Here is an 11,651-nt window from a genome sequence, read left to right as displayed (position 1 = left end):
CCACTTCCCTCCTTCCGGTCCGGTGACTTGGTCCTCGTTCGCCGCACCATCCGCACTACTGGCCGTGCCCCGAAGCTCATGCCCCGATACCGCGGCCCTTACCGTGTCGTTGAACGGCTCGGCCCCGTGACATACCGCCTCGAAAACCTCCCCGAGCATCGACCATGCGGTGTGCACCAAATTTCTCCGGAGCATGTGTCGAACATCACGCAATATGTCAACGGCGCCAGCATTGACTCCGACTTAGATACCGGGTCATCACCACTACTGTCGTCGCCTGCTGCCTCATTGCGTTCCCCACGAAATGCCGCCCCATAAGTGGAGCGCCCACAGCAACTTACCGACACTTTCTCCCCCCCCCTCCCCCGGTGGAAAGATGTTACGGCGTGCGCCAAGGAGCCCTGCGCCAGATAAAGAAGAGGCGCGGGACGAGCGCGAGACGAGCGCGCGGCGCCAGCGCGAGGGTTACAGAACAAAAGAAGAGCGCCTTGGCAAGCGGTGTTTGCCTGGTGTCCTCCGTTCTTCTGTGTCTATTTCTAGGCGAGCACAGCGTCCCACAACAATATATATAGTGTTACCGGGAAACGCGGGACCAAAGTGATGTGCTCACTGACAAAGACGACGATCGAGGAGCGCGGGCACGACGAAGCGCTGAGAAAGAAGACGACGCTAAGAGAGTGGATTCTGCACGGCTACCGAAGTCTTAGCGCCGAGTTCAGCCCATCGCAGTGCCGTCACATTAAGCACATCCCCGTAACATCTTGGTGGAGGTGCTGGGTTCGACACAATCTGACGCTGGATCTCCGCAGTAGCCGTCACCTCAGAACCGTCACTATGACAACCGACGCAGCTCCATCAACCTCCGCAACTCCAACTGTCGTCGTAGCCCACCCCCGTGACCCTGGCCCATTCTGCGGTACAGATGAGGTCGACGCCGAGGACTGGCTTTCGCTTTATGAGCGTGTTAGCCAGCACAACAGGTGGGACGCCACGCTGATGCTGGCCAATGTCATCTTCTACCGTACTGGCGCGGCACGCGGTACCCCGACCTGGAAATCCTCTACCGCCCATTTCTTCGCCCTGAAACCTCCTCTCCCTGCTCGTGGTTGGTGTTCCCGTCTCTGCCCTCATTGACACTGGTGCCCAAATCTCGATCATGAGCTCATCGATTTGCCGCCGCCTCAAGAAGGTACAGACCCCCGCCGCTTAGCCCACCGTTCGTGTTGCCGATGGCAGTACTGCTGCCGTCACTGGGCTGTGCACTGCCCGAGTCAGCCTTGCCGATCATCACATCCCTGTTTTGTTCACCGTCCTCAACCAGTGCCCTCACAATGTGATCCTCGGCCTTGACTTTTTAACGGCCCACTCTGCCCTCTTCGACTGCTCCAGCGGCCTTCTTCGCTTGGACCTACCTGTCTGCTCAGAACATCCTCCATCTACACCCCGCATTCGCTCCACCGAGTTCGCTCGCCTGCCCCCTGACTCTGCTGTTTACCTACCTCTGTCACCTTTCCCGCCTGTGCCTGACGGTGACTATGTTGCTTGCCCTATCACCGATGCCTTTCTTGACCGCAAAGTTGTTCTTCCTTATCTCATCGTACGCGTTACACAGAACAGCACCTTCCTTCCTATCCTGAACTTCAGTCTGTCACCCCAAGTTCTCCCCGAAGGAATATCCCTTGCTACCTTTTCCCCTCTCACAGACTGCACCATTTGTGCACTCACTCCTAGCCCACATTCAGGCGTCCTTCCAACACCCGTACTCCCCACCACAATTACCGACCCTATTTCCGCAATGATTGCCTCAGACCTCAGCCCCGAACACGCTCAGGACCTGCACAACCTTTTGTTATCCTTCTCCGACATTTTTGACTTTGCTGCCGGTTCTCTGGGCCAAACATCAGTTGTGACTCATCGCATTGACACCGACGATGCCAAATCTGTACATCGGAGGCCTTATAATGTGTCCATTTCTGAGCGCCAAGTCATCCAGCAGGAGGTCAACAAGATATTGGCCAACGATATCATCGAACTTTCGAACAGCCCCTGGGCATCTTCTGTCGTGCTCGTTAGAAAAAAAAGACAACAGTTGGCGCTTTTGCGTCGACTATCGACATCTAACAAGATTACAAGGAAAGATGTTTACCCTCTGCCGCGAATAGAGGATGCCTTGGACTGTTTACATGGAGCCCGCTACTTTTCCTCTATCGACCTTCGTAGCGGCTACTGGCAGATTTCTGTTGACGAACAAGACCGCGAGAAGACAGCTTTTGTCACACCCGATGGTCTTTACCAATTTAAGGTTAAGCCTTTTGGACTTTGCAACGCCCCTGCTACGTTTGAACGAATGATGGACTCCTTACTCCGCGGCTTCAAATGGACGACTTGTCTATGTTACTTGGATGACGTGATTGTCTTCTAGCCCTCGTTCGAAATCCATCTTCGTCGCCTTTTTTCCATCTTCGCACTTTTCCGCCGTGCCGGACTTCAACTGAACTCAAAGAAGTGCAGTTTTGGTCGCCGCAAACTTAAAGTGCTTGGCCATTTGGTGAATGCCAACGGCGTGCAACCCGATTCCGACAAAGTTCGCGCTGTCAGTGCTTTTCCATCTCCCCGTTCACCCCGTGATGTCCGCAGCTTTATAGGACTGTGCTCTTATTTTCGCCGGTTCGTCCCAAACTTTGCCGCTCTTGCTCGTCCTCTCATCAATCTTCTGAAGAAAGGCGCTCCTTTCTCATGGGGACCAGAGCAGGCTAACGCATTCTCCCCCCTCATCGCTGTTCTCACCAATCCTCCTGTGTTGGCCCATTTCAACCCGTCTGCCCCGACGGAACTTCGCACCGAGGCCAGTGGCTACGGGATTGGTGCCATTCTTGCACAGCGACAACGCGGTCAACACTGCGTGATTGCCTACGCCAGTCTTCTCCTGTCATCAGCGGAACAGAACTATTCTATTACGGAACGGGAGTGCCTGGCTCTCATCTGGGCCGTTGGAAAATTCAGACCCTAATTGTTTGGCCGACCATTCACTGTAGTTACCGATCACCACGCCTTACGTTGGCTCTCTTCCCTCAAGCATCCTGCTGGCCGCCTCGGCCGCTGGGCACTACGCTTTCAGGAGTATGCCTTTTCCGTTGTATACAAATCAGGTCGGCTCCACCAGGATGCAGACTGTCTGTCCCGTTATCCCGTCGATCCCCCTTCCTCTACTGACCACGAGTCGGACCCCTGTGTCTTCTCTATATTGGAGTTTTCCCACATAGCCGACGAACAGCGCTTGGACCCAACCCTCAGTTCTCTTATCGACCGCCTCCGCACACACAGCCATGACTCTTCATTCGCCCTGTTCTTCCTTCATGGGAATACGCTATACCGCCGCAACATGCGACCTGATGGCGCTGAGCACTTGCTGGTCGTTCCCCAACACCTCAGCTCTGCCGTTCTAGAACAAATGCACGACGCCCCTACAGCTGGTCATCTTGGCCTCTCACGCACATACGACCGCGTGCGCCGGCGTTTCTTCTGGCCTGGACTCTACCGCTCTGTCCAACGTTATGTAGCCGCTTGCGACCTCTGTCAACACCGGAAGAAACCCCCTGTGCTACCACCTGGACACCTGCAGCCGATTGCTATCCCGACTGAGCCATTTTCTCGTGTTGGCCTTGACCTCCTATGGCCCTTCCCCGAGTCCTTGTCAAGAAACAAATGGATCGCTGTGGCCACCGATTATGCCACGCGGTACGTGATCACTCGCGCCATTCAAACCAGCTGCGTCAAAGACGTTGCTGACTTCCTTTTGTACAACGTCATACTTCACCATGGTGCTCCCCGTCAACTACTTACCGACCGTGGCCGCTATTTCCTTTCCCGAGTTGTTGACGAAATACTTCGTTCTTGCTCCGATCGGCACAAGTTCACCACTGCGTACTACTCTCAGACGAATGGCCTTACGGAGCGTATTAACCGCACACTCACCGACATGCTCGCAATGTACGTATCCGACAGTCATTGCGACTGGGATATCCGTCTGCCATTTGTCACCTTTGCATATAACTCTTCGCGTCATGGCACTGCTGGGTACTCTCCATTTTATCTCCTCTTTGGAACAGACCCCTTACTGCCCTTCGACACTTTGCTTCCCGCCGCTGGCCCCGTCACAACCTATACCCGTGATACCATCGCCCGAGCCGACGCTGCTCGCCAGATTGCTCGTCACAATCTCACCGTCTCAAGAAGCTCAAAAATGCCGCTACGACGCTCACCATCGCGATGTGCACTATCCTCCCGGACCTCTGGTGTTGCTCTGGCTTCCGTGCCGTCGTGTGGGGTTGCGACAAAAACTTCTGCCCCACTACACAGGTCCTTACCGTGTACTACGCCCAGTGACCGACGTCTATGAGATTGCACCGCTCCACCCAAAGTCACCGACTGCTACACCCACTTCCGAAATCGTACATGTCGCCCGCCTCAAGCCATATTACTCCCCCTCCACACCGCACGCCTAATACTCACCGGGACGTTGCCTTTTGCCGAGGGGGGTAGTGTTACCGGAAAACGCGGGACCAAAGTGATGTGCTCACTGACAAAGACGACGATCGAGGAACGCGGGCACGACGAAGCGTTGAGAAAGAGGACGACGCTGAGAGAGTGGATTCTACACGGCTACCGAAGTCTTAGCGTCGAGTTCAGCCCATCGCAGTGCCGTCACATTAAGTACATCCCCGTAACAATATATATATATATATATATATATATATATATATATATATATATATATATATATATATATTAGAATATGCTTCCTATATTTTATTTCTCTTCAAGATTTAGAGGTTACAAGAGAATAAAAATTTAAATTTTATCAAAAGTGTGACCATTCTCATTCAAATGGTGGGAATCTGTTTTCGGGGCATTTTTGCCTTCCCGATGTCTATTTAACCGTACGTTCATTGATTGCCTTGTCGCTCCGGCCTTGTATACCTGTGCTGTTTTGAGAGCATCATCATAGCGCCGAATGGATGACAATTCTTTCGCCGCTAGCCTTAATAGTAATCACAACAGAGTTAAATGTACTTGTAAGTCTTCGAAATTCAAAGTCAAAGTGAAGTGAGGCGCTGGCGACTACGCGACATTTCCTGAAACACGATATTGTAGTCTGCGCATGCGCAATGGCCTTATGCATGCACAGACGAATTCCTGATATGAACTTTGAAGTCCCGAGCTCTATTTACGCCGTTATCGAAGTTTGACGCCGCTCACCATGTGTTGGGAGAATAATAAATGAAATACAAAGAAAAGCATAAGAGCAAGAATGCAATTCGAACCCATGACGAAGCGCGCAGGGTAGCTTCCCTGGATGCTCCATCAAGAAATTAAGCCATCTTAATTTCTTTTTTGTTTCATCTTCACTAAGAACGCCCGCAAAAGTAAGCCTGCAGTGTGCTTAAAAAAGATTTTAGGTTAGCAATCACCATCAAAACTGGCATCCCGTTCAGGTTGCCCCCGTTATTCGTCGTATAGCTTGTTTTAAGGTTAAACACTTCCAGTGCAACGTTCCCTCGTTGAGCGAGCATCCAAGCCAGAGTGTCTCACAGTGATTCTAATTTTTCATATACTGTGGAGGCAAAGCAACAGGAGTAAGACAACTGGCACACCCCATTGAATATGGATACGCAAGAAACCTACCATGCGGTGCAATTATCAGGTCCTTTTGCAAAGGCCCCGGCTCGATATCCCAGAGACATACATTCTCCCAGCGGTGAACGCAGATAAGGGGTATACTATTTCCGTTTTATAGTAAACGAAACAGTCCACCGGCTATAGGAAGAACAACCACTTTTCCTTCAAACATGGAATAAATGGTAATTTAGCCCTATGTAAAAGAATGAAACCTTTGCTGACGATCGTACTAACTAATTCATCGTCACGCGTATTGCTTGTAGCTGTGTGGCTGCTATCGATTGGATGATAATGAATAATTACTTCTTTATTGCAAAGATACTCTATTTGAGGTGTTCCCCAAAAACGTTTCACAAGGGCCACGCGTTACATATATGCCTTGCACGCCCATGTGCCTGCTTGGTCTTGCTTGCAAGAAATAGCGCACAACAAAAACGAAGCACCAAACCCTTAGTTCAGCCCTTCGTGCTATTGTCCTTATTATTATCATTTATCTTATTCATTTGCTTCTTTGAATTTTAGATGTTTTGTTGTTAGCTGCGTAGTCATTAAGTAAAGTGTAGCCATCACCGGTTCGCCTCAGGCTAGCATTTCGCCGAGTGGTGGAAGAGCAAATGACATGAAAACAAGTGCTCGGTCAATTCCGCCACCATTAAAAGTGGCCGCGACTTTGACCACGAGTGTATTCTTAGCCTAAGAACGAATTACTGCATCGTGTGCAGCACGGTCTCGAAAACCAGGTTAGCCAGGTTAGGACAATCGCAAAATAGATTACTCTATTGCACGTCGGTTTCACTTCGATTTCAATTCCTGGTCTAGACTTGATGTCTCTAGGGAAAGTATGTGCCTAGAAAAAAAGACTGACTTTCATCGATTTCGATGCGCGCACAATAAACGTCGCACATACAGGGTCTTGAATATTTGGGGGCTGGGATTTAAAACATTCCTATGCAAAATCTACTACCCCATTCGAGCTGAAATAACGTTCACAAAGTAGCAAAATATAGTCTACGTTATCTGATAAGTGATTCAACATCCGTACTTGCCTAGATTTTCCGAAATCGAGAAAAATCTGCTCTCGGTGGCGTGCACAATTTTCGCAGAAGAGAGCCGAAAAGCTATTTTGGCATGGTGCGTCATCTGTCGGGCAGCGATGCAGGCGCACCAACGGCCGGGATGGAGCTGTATATATATATATATATGAAGGAAAGAAAGCCAACAGTCGGCGAGGCCACAGAAAGCGTTGGGATGTTACTTTATGTCTTTTTTTTTAATGTTTACTTGGATAATCACAGAAATTAGTGATGTCATCTTGTTTAGAGGAAAGATAATTAAACACAAAGTAGAAGCAAAAACAACGCGCCGATGGTGGGGACCGAACCCACGACCTCCGAATATCGCGTCCGGTGCTCTTCCAACTGAGCTACATCGGCCGCTGTCCCCCCTGCTACTTGTTTGGGTATTTATGTTGTCTGTATACGAACCTTGAGAGTGTTCACCAGCGCCACCCTCAACCATAGCGGCGGACGTAGTACGTCCTTTGTTACCGCCAGCGTCACGTAGAACGGGATCAAGAGCGAGGGCGAAAGCTGTGCTAGAACCCGCTTACGCTACCTATGGCTTCAAGACTGCCAGAACCGAGACCCCCGTAAGCTACCAGCAGATCAATTAAGGGAAAATGAGGGTGCTCGTTATAATACATGAAGGAAAGAAAGCCAACAGTCGGCGAGGCCACGGAAAGCGTTGGGATGTTACTTTATGTCTTTTTTTTATGTTTACTTGGATAATCACAGAAATTAGTGATGTAATCTTGTTTAGAGGAAAGATAATTAAACACAAAGTAGAAGAAAAAACAACGCGCCGATGGTGGGGACCGAACCCACGACCTCCGAATATTGCGTCCGGTGCTCTTCCAACTGAGCTACATCGGCCGCTGTCCCCCTGCTACTTGTTTGGGTATTTATGTTGTCTGTATACGAACCTTGAGAGTGTTCAGCACATAAATACCCAAACAAGTAGCAGGGGGGGACAGCGGCCGATGTAGCTCAGTTGGAAGAGCACCGAACGCGATATTCGGAGGTCGTGGGTTCGGTCCCCACCATCGGCGCGTTGTTTTTTCTTCTACTTTGTGTTTAATTATCTTTCCTCTAAACAAGATTACATCACTAATTTCTGTGATTATCCAAGTAAACATCAAAAAAAAAGACATAAAGTAACATCCCAACGCTTTCCGTGGCCTCGCCGACTGTTACCTTTCTTTCCTTCATGTATTATAACGAGCACCCTCATTTTCCCTTAATTGATCTGCTTGTAGCTTACGGGGGTCTCGGTTCTGGCAGTCTTGAAGCCATAGGTAGCGTAAGAGGGTTCTAGCACAGCTTTCGCCCTCGCTCTTGATCCCGTTCTACGTGACGCTGGCGGTAACAAAGGACGTACTACGTCCGCCGCTATGGTTGAGGGTGGCGCTGCTGAACACTCTCAAGGTTCGTATACAGACAACATAAATACCCAAACAAGTAGCAGGGGGGACAGCGGCCGATGTAGCTCAGTTGGAAGAGCACCGGACGCGATATTCGCAGGTCGTGGGTTCGGTCCCCACCATCGGCGCGTTGTTTTGTCTTCTACTTTGTGTTTAATTATCTTTCCTCTAAAGAAGATTACATCACTAATTTCTGTGATTATCCAAGTAAACATTAAAAAAAAGACATAAAGTAACATCCCAACGCTTTCCGTGGCCTCGCCGACTGTTGGCTTTCTTTCCTTCATGTATTATAACGAGTACCCTCATTTTCCCTTAATTGATCTGCTTGTAGCTTACGGGGGTCTCGGTTCTGGCAGTCTTGAAGCCATAGGTAGCGTAAGAGGGTTCTAGCACAGCTTTCGCCCTCGCTCTTGATCCCGTTCTACGTGACGCTGGCGGTAACAAAGGACGTACTACGTCCGCCGCTATGGTTGAGGGTGGCGCTGCTGAACACTCTCAAGGTTCGTATACAGACAACATAAATACCCAAACAAGTAGCAGGGGGGACAGCGGCCGATGTAGCTCAGTTGGAAGAGCACCGGACGCGATATTCGCAGGTCGTGGGTTCGGTCCCCACCATCGGCGCGTTGTTTTGTCTTCTACTTTGTGTTTAATTATCTTTCCTCTAAAGAAGATTACATCACTAATTTCTGTGATTATCCAAGTAAACATTAAAAAAAAGACATAAAGTAACATCCCAACGCTTTCCGTGGCCTCGCCGACTGTTGGCTTTCTTTCCTTCATGTATTATAACGAGTACCCTCATTTCCCCTTAATTGATCTGCTTGTAGCTTACGGGGGTCTCGGTTCTGGCAGTCTTGAAGCCATAGGTAGCGTAAGAGGGTTCTAGCACAGCTTTCGCCCTCGCTCTTGATCCCGTTCTACGTGACGCTGGCGGTAACAAAGGACGTACTACGTCCGCCGCTATGGTTGAGGGTGGCGCTGCTGAACACTCTCAAGGTTCGTATACAGACAACATAAATACCCAAACAAGTAGCAGGGGGGACAGCGGCCGATGTAGCTCAGTTGGAAGAGCACCGGACGCGATATTCGGAGGTCGTGGGTTCGGTCCCCACCATCGGCGCGTTGTTTTGTCTTCTACTTTGTGTTTAATTATCTTTCCTCTAAAGAAGATTACATCACTAATTTCTGTGATTATCCAAGTAAACATTAAAAAAAAGACATAAAGTAACATCCCAACGCTTTCCGTGGCCTCGCCGACTGTTGGCTTTCTTTCCTTCATGTATTATAACGAGTACCCTCATTTTCCCTTAATTGATCTGCTTATATATATATATATATATATATATATATATAAAGCGACGACATAAAAAGTACAGCGCAAAACGCATACACACGCAGTATCTTCGACTTCTACGATTATTACGTAGAAACCGAAGATGCCCTGGATTTAAATTGGCATCGCCATGTCGACTCTATACCGTAGCCAAGGCGGATCGTGCATTGGGCCTTCTTCGCCGCAAAGTGCGAAAGTTTACATTAGCCTGCTAGGATTTGCTTTATTAGACAAATGTGACATCCATTCTAGAGTATGCATGCACTGTATGGGATCCACACACTCAACAAGATAAACAAAAATTAGAGCGCTACAGAACATGGCTGCACGCTTTGTCACTGGAAAATATGAACGCCAATTCAACGCTACAAGAACAAAGCAAGAATAAGATTGGGAGCTCCTGGACACTAAACGGCGAACATTACGGTTAGAATTATTTCATAGTATATACTATTCGCCGGTAAATAAATTTAGAGGGTCTCTTAGATGCCTCTTAAGAAGAGAATGGCGACAGCCTACCCTTCCTATCCTATAATTTGCCTCCCATTGTTAGCCTCTTGTCGACATTCGTTGCAGTGCTACATATAATTATAACTGGGTTACAGGAAAGAAAAGGCGCAGTATCTATCACATTCTCTCTGGCAAGTGTGAGTTTGGACGGTACACCATCGCTCCTATTGCGTGGCGTTACTTGGCGCGCGTTCAAATGTGGCATTGCAGATTGCAGGGACGCGTCCCGACCGCCAAGCCTACATACGCAACAAGATGCGGAACACGGGCCATATACCATCGGCTCGAGGGGAACAGCTCAAGGTGCTGTCTTGTCTCCTCTCCGATCCCGTCCCTTACGGCGCGGTGAGGACGTGCCTCACATGGGCTCCTGCGACGAGAACTTTTCTGTTCGCGAGTTTGGTTCTACACGACTCAAGAACGCTGGTGGTGACCACGTAGAGTGACTGTCATTTGACAAGTACCGTCCTGTGACCCATTTTTGGGCATTTTTGTGATCATCGGCTACGCGGGCGAGCTAGGCCGCCGCGTTCCGACTGAGTTCCACATCAGGTTCCACCGCGATCCGACACCATGGTGTACACGGTGGAGGGGGACGTGATCACCGAGGAGGAATATAACAATCGTGCACTGTGGACATTGGTCATCAAAGTTCACGACAGGGCCCATCCGAAGCCTGGCAACACGCCGCCGACTCCGGTCACGGACGCCAACGCAGCTCCTAAGCCCCCGGCCAAGAGGCAGCTACCGAGAAGGAAGCCGCTACCTCGACTACCGATAGAACACTATAAAGTGGTATTTAGGCCTCAAGGTGGTTTTAACCTCCGTGCAACCACTGCAGAGACGCTCCTGCGTCGCCGTGTGTAAAGGAGCCGAGCGAAACTTCGAGGAAGCCCAGTACCTCGATCAGGTGAGGATCAATCCCACCAATAACTCCTTCACCGTAAGCTCGCCTTACACTAAAAGGACCGACGCGTACGTAGCCCTGCAATACGTGAAAATCGAAGACCAGACGCCGCGCGTTAATGCGTACATCGCGGCACCAGACAACTCCATTAAAGGCGTCCTACGTGGAGCGCTCGATGGACAGACGCACCAGCAGATTCTTGAGGACATCCAGAAATTGCACCCCCAATACGAGATCGCCGACGCCAGACGTATAGGAAAGTCAAGGTCTGTCGTGGTGACCTTCACAGGCATCACGCAGGTACCCACAGGAATGCGGTTCGCTTCGGGACTTTACCGGTGCGAACCCTTTAGGAACAAGGTGGAAACGTGCTTCAATTGCTGGAAGCCTGGACCCCGCGCAGACGTCTGCATAAAGGAGAGGAAAAGCCTCTGCAGGAGGTGCGGAATGCAGCATCGAACGAAAGAGCAACCTGACTGCACGCCAAGGTGCATCGTATGCAGAGGCCAACACCTCACGGGCTCTAGGAAGTGTGAACTCCGCTTCGAGCAAAAGCCGAGCAGTGGCATGACTGTGAAACCTGGACACCGAGCCGGGAAACCAGACACCACGATCTCGGCCGGACCGACCAGCCTAAATCCCGCAGCGTGGACAAAGGAAGGAATGGACCAAGCATTCCCCCCGCTTTTAAGCCAAGGCACCTACGCACAGGTGAGCAGTGCAGCCATTATGGCGCC

The 11,651-nt window shown here is 50.1% G+C and overlaps 1 non-coding gene across 1 annotated transcript; it reads right to left on the bottom strand.

Annotated features, from left to right (window-relative positions):
- Positions 1-7,537: 7,537 nt before the first annotated feature.
- TRNAL-CAA (transfer RNA leucine (anticodon CAA)) lies at positions 7,538-7,610 on the bottom strand. The gene has a single exon. It is a non-coding gene; the product is annotated as a tRNA-Leu (tRNA).
- Positions 7,611-11,651: the final 4,041 nt, after the last annotated feature.

This window comes from Amblyomma maculatum, chromosome 10, assembly GCF_055883805.1.
Source record: "Amblyomma maculatum isolate TAMU_Amacu chromosome 10, ASM5588380v1, whole genome shotgun sequence".
In the NCBI taxonomy this organism is placed as follows: domain Eukaryota; kingdom Metazoa; phylum Arthropoda; class Arachnida; order Ixodida; family Ixodidae; genus Amblyomma; species Amblyomma maculatum.
The sequence above is the reverse complement of the archived record's forward strand: the minus strand, read 5'-3'. Positions and strand labels throughout refer to the sequence as shown.